The sequence below is a fragment of the Nicotiana tomentosiformis genome, chromosome 5 (assembly GCF_000390325.3).
Source record: "Nicotiana tomentosiformis chromosome 5, ASM39032v3, whole genome shotgun sequence".
NCBI lineage: Eukaryota > Viridiplantae > Streptophyta > Magnoliopsida > Solanales > Solanaceae > Nicotiana > Nicotiana tomentosiformis.
Genome location: NC_090816.1, coordinates 52,013,454 through 52,023,495, shown reverse-complemented (window position 1 = coordinate 52,023,495; position 10,042 = coordinate 52,013,454).

Here is a 10,042-nt window from a genome sequence, read left to right as displayed (position 1 = left end):
CATATCCCATATACATATATATACATATATATATACACGTATATAACGCCATCTAGTCATGGGTCATTGTGCATGGATAAATGCATGAAATGCATATGAAATACGTTAATAAAATCTCTCAGTACCTCATAAGACCATTATGTCTCTGATTAATATCATGAAATAAACTTTACCAACTTACTGAGACCCATGAACAGATGATAAAATAATATGATACATGGGGAATCAAGAACATAATTATCTCTAGTATTTCTATGAATAGAGTCATTTATGGAATTTGTGCATTTGCTCGTTTCATTCGTGTCATATAAATCATGCCAAAAAGAAAGAAGGGATAGCATTAACATACCTGAGTCGATTCTCTTGACAATCCCTCTAACACAAGTCAATTGCGATAACACGTAACGGCAAGATCGGAGTAGGAAATAATCCGTATGATATTATTGAAAAAGATTGCACCGTACTCCATTATAATCGCAAAATCCTGTTGCTAATTTTTTGAATAAGTTGCTGAATCTTTCCTTTGAATTTGATCATAATATTGTGCGTGACTTTTGTTAAAACTTTCATCCATAAGCAATTTTTATACTTGTGAAATTTTCTCTTAACTTATGCATAATCATCCTTATAGGAATTGGTTGGAATGTTATGGATTCTATTTATATATTCTAACCGTAGGCTTTGTAATCTTTGCAATAGGAAAGTATCATAAGATCACTCCCTTAATTATTTAAAGTCCAAATGCCAATCTTTTGTCTTTACACGTAGGAAGATATATAGTGTCTTCTACTTAACTGTTAGTTTGCCACCTTTCAACCAAATTCATGAGTCACTTAATGTGAAGTTGGGGCTGCCACATAATCCATTTTTATCCCTATCCAATATATCCTTAATTAATTCGGTAATATCCCATTATCCAATAGTTAACCAATTACCCACATAATTAAGAATTATCTCAACTTACTTAAAATACTACTCACCTTTAACATACTTTATATATCTTACTATCATGGTCATGTGGTACCTTGTATGACACTAGTCCATAAATATTGGGTATTATAGCTCGGACCGTATTTTATCCCAAATTGCCAAATTTTGACGTAACTCGTTTTCTTCCACTCGATCACCCTCTCACCTTCACGAATGTACTTATTACTTGTTTGAAATAACATAATACTTATAATCCTTAAATAATCTCATTCCCGAAATTACGTGATTAGCTTATGAAGAAACTTTATTGTACGAAAATATGGAATGTAATATCTCATTTCCGAGCTTATATCAATTTACTTATGGCGTACTTTGACGTACGAAAATATAGGATGTAACACCTTCTGTGTAGAGGAAGTTTGCCTGTGTTTGGCGCTTGTGCCAAGAGACAGGAGATGAGCTATCTTTAGCTCATATGATGAATCTTTATTCCCCCAAAATCTTCCGTAAGGGAATGATAAATTTCAGCAAACGTGGCCACCATGCTCTGTTATCTAGCATGGATGATGACAACGACCATGGGTGGATGGAACAGTTTGTTGTAGTTTCCACCAACGACAACATTCCGACAACGGCTTCATCCTTTCTGAAAGCATGGAACCGCACTCGTAAGCCCCTTGTTTAATATTTCTTTTATTAGGTATTCTTCTATACCTGTATTGATCCTCCATCTTTTGCCTGTTTCAACAACTCGATGGGTCCCACCAATGGTCGAAAGCTTCGACTAGTGGGTACAGAAGATCTTGGATGCCACTAAGCCTAAAACCCACACGTGGAAAGAACTGACCCTTAAATACAGGTGGAATGCCAAAAACCATGGTAACTCAGACTCACCTTGTTTTAGTTTTTTATGTGAATAAATTGATTGACCCCTTCTATCTTTTCTCTGAAATCAGGTCTACTATGGGGCTGTGTTGTTGTCCCGAGGAGGATGTTTTGGCTGATCCTCCTTACGCGGTGAGGCTACTTCAGGAGGTGCTTACTCAAACAGGTGTCTACGGTGCTGCTTCGGGCACAAGTGTTTCCTTACGGAGTCCCCAGCCGGAGGTTAAATAACCAAAAAGAAGACGCTCCTCCGCGGCTGGGGAAAATAATAAGAGGGAAAAGACTATTACCCCCGAGTCATCTCTGATTGTTTTAATGACTTGACCTCCTTTCAGGCCAGTCATAGACACTGTAATTATCGACGATGATGGACAAGCTAGTGATGGAGGCTTCTTTACATAGAAGGCGTTGATCCTCTTCATCTCAACAGAATGCTCAACCTGTCGAGTTAGCTACACCATCCAAGGGCGATGTCTCAGCGCTCTGGGGGAATATGATATGGTGGAAAATGCCAACTCCCACTTCAGTGTCCCAGTCGCCGCGCCCGATATTTTGGGCTGAGTACTGGGTCTCTTCCGTCCTTGGCGGATGAGCAACTAAGAACCAGCGCTGTGTTTGCTGCAGCTGCTTCTCACTCTTCAACTCTATCAGCTTCATCTCCATCTTCACCAACACCAACAACTACTATATCATTTTCACCTTCATCCACTCATCCACCAGCAACTGCTACATCATCTCCATCGGTCACACCTGACCAGAAGAAGGTGTTCTATTTTCCTAGTCCCCAGTTCATGGGAATTTGGGTCAAAATTATGATGCCCCTTCTGAAGATCCACAAAGGAGAGGGGATGTTTCTCTTTTGGTCTCTCCTAGATGCAACTTGCTATCTCGACCAGTGGAGCTTGCTAATTATCTGAAGCCTTTGGCTTCAGAGAAAGATTGGGAAAAGATTAAGGCACTCTCGGGAGAGTGTTTATTGAGCAACACCATGCACAATGCTGCAGCGGTACATTCCTTTCTTGCTTCCAAGGGATTTTAGAGGTTGATTCATGAGAAGGAAGAAATTACCTCCGCACGGGATCAGATTTTGACATAGCGGGAGAAAAGTGTCGCTCGCCTCTCAGAACTAGAAGCCAAAGAGTAACTCCGATCGTGAGACTGGTTCCGCTGAAAGATTGACTAACTTAGAGGTCACCTTGAACTACAAAACTGAAGAACTTGCTGGTGCGGGGGTGAAACATACCCAGCTGGAGGAGAAGTACAGGAAAACCATCAAGCATAATAGGCTCTTTAGTTCAACTATCCGCGACCTTGATGTTAGCCTCAGATCCATTAGATCCGCCCGATAAAGCCTTTCTGCCTAGTAACCCAACTCAAAAAAGAACTTTAGTGCTGAGTGGCTTCCCTTGTCGTTGAGAAAACTTATGCTATGTACATCATTAGGATAAAAGCCTTAGAAGAGTCCAAAGCTAGTATCATTGATTTAGATGCTGAAATTGCTAAGGCCCGTGAGCTTGAGTTGGCTGCTAAAAATGATCTCCCGGTAGAGCCTGCTGCTTCCAGTACTTTCAGTTTGGTTCCGAAACTTCGGGAACTGAGGAGGAAGCAGAAGATGAAGATGTTGAAGGCTTAACTGGCGAAATTGTTGAGCAATCGGTGGATCTATCCACTTTCCCTGGGGGCGCGAACACTTCTCTTCCTCTGGGTTTCGGAGATGCTGCAGTTTAGCTTTTCATTTCTTTTTCCAATTATTGTATCTGTGCCATTTTGGCATGTTATTGTAAATCAAAACATCTTTTTGCTCAATTATTGTTTGTCTTTCCTTCGTTTGAACATTTATGCAAGTTTTAATCTTTGCATTCTCTTCTGTTTGCTTAAGAGTTTTGCGCAAGTTTTACTTTGTTCGTCTTATTATGTGAAGCCTTGGGTGTATTTTTCCCGAAAGCATTATGATTCTGGGCATGAGTTCTTCTGAAATCATCCCTTTAATGTGATGGTTTTTATAAGAGAGGGCCCTCTTATGTTTATGGTGCTCTTCAAAAGGACGTCTCCTATTCAATACAGCACTAGCATGTGAAATACTTGTTTAACTTTTAAATGACAAAGTTAATTCATCGTTTAGACAAGAAATAAGATAAAAACAAAAAGGACTTCATTTTATTCCTTCTATTTTCAAAAAGTACATAAGCATTTGTTATGCTGAAAAAGGAAATTGCCGTTACTTGTGGCTAACTTGTACAACTTGTTTCTATGGGGCTTTCTGTTGTTGGAACTTTCTTTGTAGTATGCTTTCTGTTGCTGCCTCGTTAAAAACCTTGCCAGAAAAATCCAACTGGGACAAAAACTGGACGAGGGAAAAAAGAGTACAGCACATACTTTCGGTTCAGGTGATGTTCATCAGTAATAATATCTTTTGAGGTGTGCCACGTTCTAGTTGCTAGGAAACTTTTCTCCATCTTGGTTTTCTAATTCATATGAACCTTTCCTGTTGACAGCTGAAACCCAGTAGGGGCCTTCCCATATTGGACCTAGCTTCCATGTGTTGTGCTCCCGGGTGCTTTGAGTTACTTTCCTTAGGACCAAGTCTCATACTTTGAAATAACGGAGATTGTATCTTCGGTTATAATACCTCTCCATTCTCTGCTTTTGGGCTGCCACTCTTACATGCGCCAAGTCCCTGCGCTCATCAAGTAGCTCCAAGTTAACTAACGTTGCTTTATTGATTGATTCTTTATCTTCTTCGAAATATCTCAAGGTGGGTTCCCCTACTTCTACCGGGATTAAACTTTTGCCCCGTACACAAGGGAAAAGGGAGTTTCTCCTGTGCTCGATTTGGCCGTTGTTCGGTATGCCCATAAATCTTCGGGTATTTCCTCGGTCCACGTTTAGCCGCTTCCAACCTTATCTTGAGGTTTTGTATAATCACTTTGTTCGTTGACTCCGCTTGACTATTTGCGCTCGGATGGTAGTGTGAACATGTGATTCTCTTTATTTTTAAATATTCGAGGAACTTTGTGATTTTTGCAGCGATAAATTATGGCCCATTATCGCCTGCTATCTCTTTTCTTATTTCGAACCTGCAAATTATATTTTCCCACAAGAAATCCACCACTTCGCTCTCATCATTCTTCTGATAAGGACCTGCTTCCACCCACATAGAAAAATAGTCAGTCAAAATCAAAAACAATCTTACCTTTCTGGCGGCCGACGACAATGACCTGAAGATGTCCATCCCCCGTTTCATGAACGTCCACGGGGACAGAACCGAATGCAATGATTCTGCCGGTTGATGTACTAGTGGTACATAGCGTTGGCATTTATCACACTTTCGTACGAAGTATTTGGAATCTTGTTCCATGTGGGGTCAATAATATACTGCTCTTAACAATTTCAGAACTAAGGAATCTGCGCCCGAATGATTGCCGCATATCCCTTCGTGGACTTCTTGCATAACATAGTTAGCTTCGGATGCCCCCAAGCATCGGGACAGTGGGCCTTGGAAATATGTTCTATATAATTGGCCTCTCTTGAAGCTATATCGTGTTGCTTTGGCGCACAGCGCCTGGGACGCTTTGGAGTCTTCGTGCAACTTCCCGTGCTCGATATAAACAATGATTTTCTCCAGTCCCATACCAAATTAGTCGCATTTACCTCATATTAGCTATCTGTATCCATGACCAAATTCATCAGTTGTACTACTGTCCCGGACTCCGATCCCTTTATTTTTGTTGATGATCCAAGGTTAGCCAATGAGTCTGCTTATGCGTTATCTTCCCTCGAGATATGATTAATCGACCACTCCCGAAATTGTGCCAATAGAGCTTGGACCTTTACCACATATTGTTGCATTCGCTTCTCTTTGGTTTCAAATATCCCGTAGACCTTATTTACCACCAGCTGTGAGTCACATTCGATTTCGATGACCTCGGAATCAAGTCCCTGGGCCAGTTCGAGCCCTGCAATTAAAGCCTCATATTCTACTTTATTGTTAGGTAAAGTAACCGTTCTAATGGCTTCCATTAGGGTTTCCCCCGAAGGCGTGATTAATACTATACCCAGCCCATACCCTTTTACGTTGGAAACTATGTCCGTAAATAAGGTCCAAACCCCCGATGTCGATTCCGACACCATTACTGCCTATTTGGTTGCCAGAGGCAGTAATCTCAGACTAAAATCAACCATAAAGTCAGCCAATACTTGTGACTTAATTACAGTCCTTAGTTTATATTCTATGTCAAAGTCACTCATTTTGACAGTCCATTTGGCCAATCTACCCAAGAGCTCAGGTTTTTGAAGAATTTTTCGCAAAGGGAAAGTGGCCACCATGGCTATTGGATGACATTGGAAGTAGGGCCTCAGCTTCAGAGCGGCGACTACAAGAGCTAAGGACAATTTCTTCAAATGGGGGTAGTGAGATTCTGCTCCCATTATAATTTTACTAACGTAATAAATGGGAGATTGCGTACCTTCATCCTCACGGACTAAAACTGCACTTATTGTGACTTTCGAGACCGCGAGGTAGACTAATAGCATTTCACCTTTTTTTGGTTTTGAAAGAAATAGAGGGCATGACAAGTACTTTTTCAAATCTCTCAAAGCCTGCTGGCACTCCGGGGTCCGTTCGGATTTTTTTTTCTTTTTGAGCAATGCGAAGAAACAGTGACATGTTTTTGATGACCGGGAAATGAACCTGCTCAAAGTTTCCAATCTCCCCATGAGACTTTGGACTTCCTTCACGCTTGACGGTTGGGCTAGGATGTCTTCGATGGCCTTGATATTATCGGGGTTTACCTCAATTCCCCTTTGCGATACCAGAAATCCCAGAAACATACTAGAGCTGACCCCGAAGAAGAACAATAAATTTCATCTGAATTTGATTGTACCTAGAATAAGCATCAAGGAAACTCATTAACTCGTACCCAACCGTAGCATCAATCATTTGATCAATATTTGACACTCAGAATGAGTCTTTCGGGCACTCCTTCTTCAAATTTTTATAATCTACACACATGTGAAATTTATTCTTCTTCTTAGGAACTACTACTACATTAGCTAGCCAGTCTGGATACTTTACCTCTTGGATCAAATCGATATTAAGTAAGCGAGTTACCTCTTCCTTGACGAATTTATTCCTGGATTCGGCAATAGGGCATTTCTTTTGTCTTACCGGAGGTATGTTGAAATCCAAACTTAACTTGTGTATGGCTATCTCCGTCGGGATACTTATCATATCCGCATGCGACCATGCAAAACAATCAACATTAGACTTAAGAAATTTAATAAAGCGAGACCTGAGCTCGGGATGTAGTCCTGTCCCCAAGTGGAATTTCCTTTCTAATAATTCTTCGAACAACGCAACTTGCTCAAACTCTTCCGCCATTGATTTCATTTCATCCGTCTGTTCTAGAACCTGTAAATATCTTGGCACCTGAATAAATTCTAATGTTTCTACTCCGGGGCTAACTTCATCTAGTTCGGGAGCGAGCACCTGTTCCTATAATTTCTATGTCGCATGTTTCTTTACTTTGCTACTGGAGATCAAAATTGCATTCATCTCCCTTGATGCCGGTTGGTCACCCCTTATCCGTTTAACTCTTTCAGGCGTTGGAAACTTCACCACAAACTCTTTCGGGCGTTTGTGGGTAATAAAATCTCTCCTCGAATTGTCACGCTCGCGAGGTTGAATTCGGCGAGGAGTTTTGTGGCTGGAATGATGCTTCAGGTGAGTTTGGTTTGCTCCAATACTCTCCATTGTATGATATTATCCGAACTTCCTGGATCCATTAGAACACGTCTAATCTTAAAATCTAGCACATTTAAAGAAATTACTAGTGCGTCGTTGTGCGGCAGCAGCAATCTGTTTGCGTCCTCCTCCGTGAAAGTGATATCATCTTCGGCGACTTCCTGAAGCCTTTTGCTATGGGTTATTGATAATTTTATCTTTTTTGCTGCCGAAAAGGTGACCCCGTTGATCTCGTTCCCCTCGAAGATCATGTTGATAATTTGGCGTGGTGGATCTTCTACTGCTTTCGAGGGTTCCGCGTTGTCCCGTTTGCGACCATAATTGTTCTTAGCTTGGTCAACCAAGATATCTCTGAGATGACCATTCTTCAACAATGTTTCCACTTCTCCCCGGAGGTGTCAGAAGTCCCCTATCCGGTGGCCATTATCCCGTGGTATTCACACCACAAGTTGGGATCCCTCTAGCTGGGATCAAATCTCATTGGTTTCGGGAAACATACTTCTTTGATGTTTCTCATGGCTGACACTAACTCCACTACACTAACATTGAAATTGTATTCTGACAGCTTGGGGTAGGAAGGATCCCGTGCCCCTGTTGCTTCTTTATCCTACAATGATCTATTGTTCTGACCGCGATCAGTCCTTCTGTCGCTGGCAAACTTGTCTGCTGACCGGAAGCCTCTGCCGCGACCTCTCAAAGGACAAAAACTGGCCCCTCGAAGACCGTTCGTAGGGCAAAAACTGGCCTGTCAAAAAGCGTTCGTCCGTGTCGAAATCGTCTTTTGATTTTTCTATGTTTTTTTCCCGTTCTTTTATCGACGATGGAAAGCCAACCTGATCATCTTCGATCCTTATCTTTGATTCGTACCGGTTGTAAACATCCGCCCAAGTCGTTGCTTGAAACTCAAGCAGGCTTTCCTTCATTTTTCGGGAAGCGTCTGAACTTCTCAAATTCAGTCCCTTGGTGAATGCTTAAGCCGCCCATTATCCGGGACAACTAGGAGCAACATTATCTCTTTCTGGAATCGGGTAACAAACTCTCATAGCAACTCGGACTGTCCTAGAGCAATCCTGAATATGTCAGTCTTTCGGGCCTGTACTATTTGGGCCCTGGCATGAGCCTTGATGAAAGGGCCCGTGAGCATCTTAATGGAGTCTATGGAATGCTCGGGTAATAGTGAATTCCACATCAAGGATCCCCTCGTGAGAGTCTCTCGAAATATCTTCAGCAAAACAGATTCAATTTCATGATGAGGTAAATCATTTCCCTTCACCGCCATTGTATAGGTGGTAATATGCTCCTGAGTCTCCCCTCAGGATTAATTCTGGTGCCGCACTTGGATTGTATGGCAATTGAGTATACTTCTTTGAGCCTGGACCTTTCAACACCCATGGTGCGCCCATGATTTTGTCCATGCGGGCGTTTACTTCCCTCATAAACTGTAAGAGTTCATTCTTGAAGGGATCGTTTTCGTTCTTGGGGCCGAATCTACTCCCCCTAGCCCCATCGGAGCCAACTTCGCCCCTCGGGGTGTTGTTGTCGACTCTCTGCTTTGTTTGATTCATGGGAGCGCCGAGACAAATTAGATATCGTCTATTCGCATTATTCGAATCTCCCGACAGCGCTTGCTTCAACTCCGTCATAACCTTATCCTGTCGCGTGAGATGTCCTAGAATGATCGCACGTTGTTCTAGTAGGACCCTTACCGCGTCAACGACATGTTCCTCCTCAGCATCATCGGGAGTTGTCTTTCAAACATGTCGAGGATATTGCGCGTTATGCACCGGCGTGGCGTCATTCCCCTCGTTGTGGGTGTCACTGATTGAGTCCTCGAAATGAGGTTGATCCCTTCGAACCTCGGGATTGTGTGTGTTGTTAACACCGTTATATACCATTTCTTATGATTTCTTCCAAGATAAAATAATCAAAACACGTTAGTAAAAAAGGCAAGGATCAACTTAATTGCACGGCTGTCTAGGCCCCACGGTGGGCGCCTAACTGTTTACCCGTAAAGTGGTATAGTTGAATTTATACGTGATATCTCGACATGTAAATTTATTCGATCCTGAAATAACAAGATAATTTAAGAAATATATAACACTTAGCCTTGATAGGAAGACGAAATGACACAAATAAAGACTCTGGTAGTGAAGCCTCCGGGCGTAATAGTAATAAGAAGAAGAACAAAAAATAAGAAGGTAAAATTGATTAGAACTTTGAGTAGATTGTAATATTAGTTTGCCAGAATATTCGTCCCCTTACAATGATAACAGAGCTCACTATTTATAACTACTTCTAGAAAAGGAGGTCCTAGGACCGTTCCCTTCTTTAATGTCAATTATGAGGGCCATTGATGAATATGTAACGGTGAGCATAAATGACAAATTCCTTGTAACGGACAATGTACTTAATGCTGTGAAATATTCTCCATTAAATGCTACCGGACGAAGAGTATTTATTGCATCCTTGTGAGCGTTATTCTTT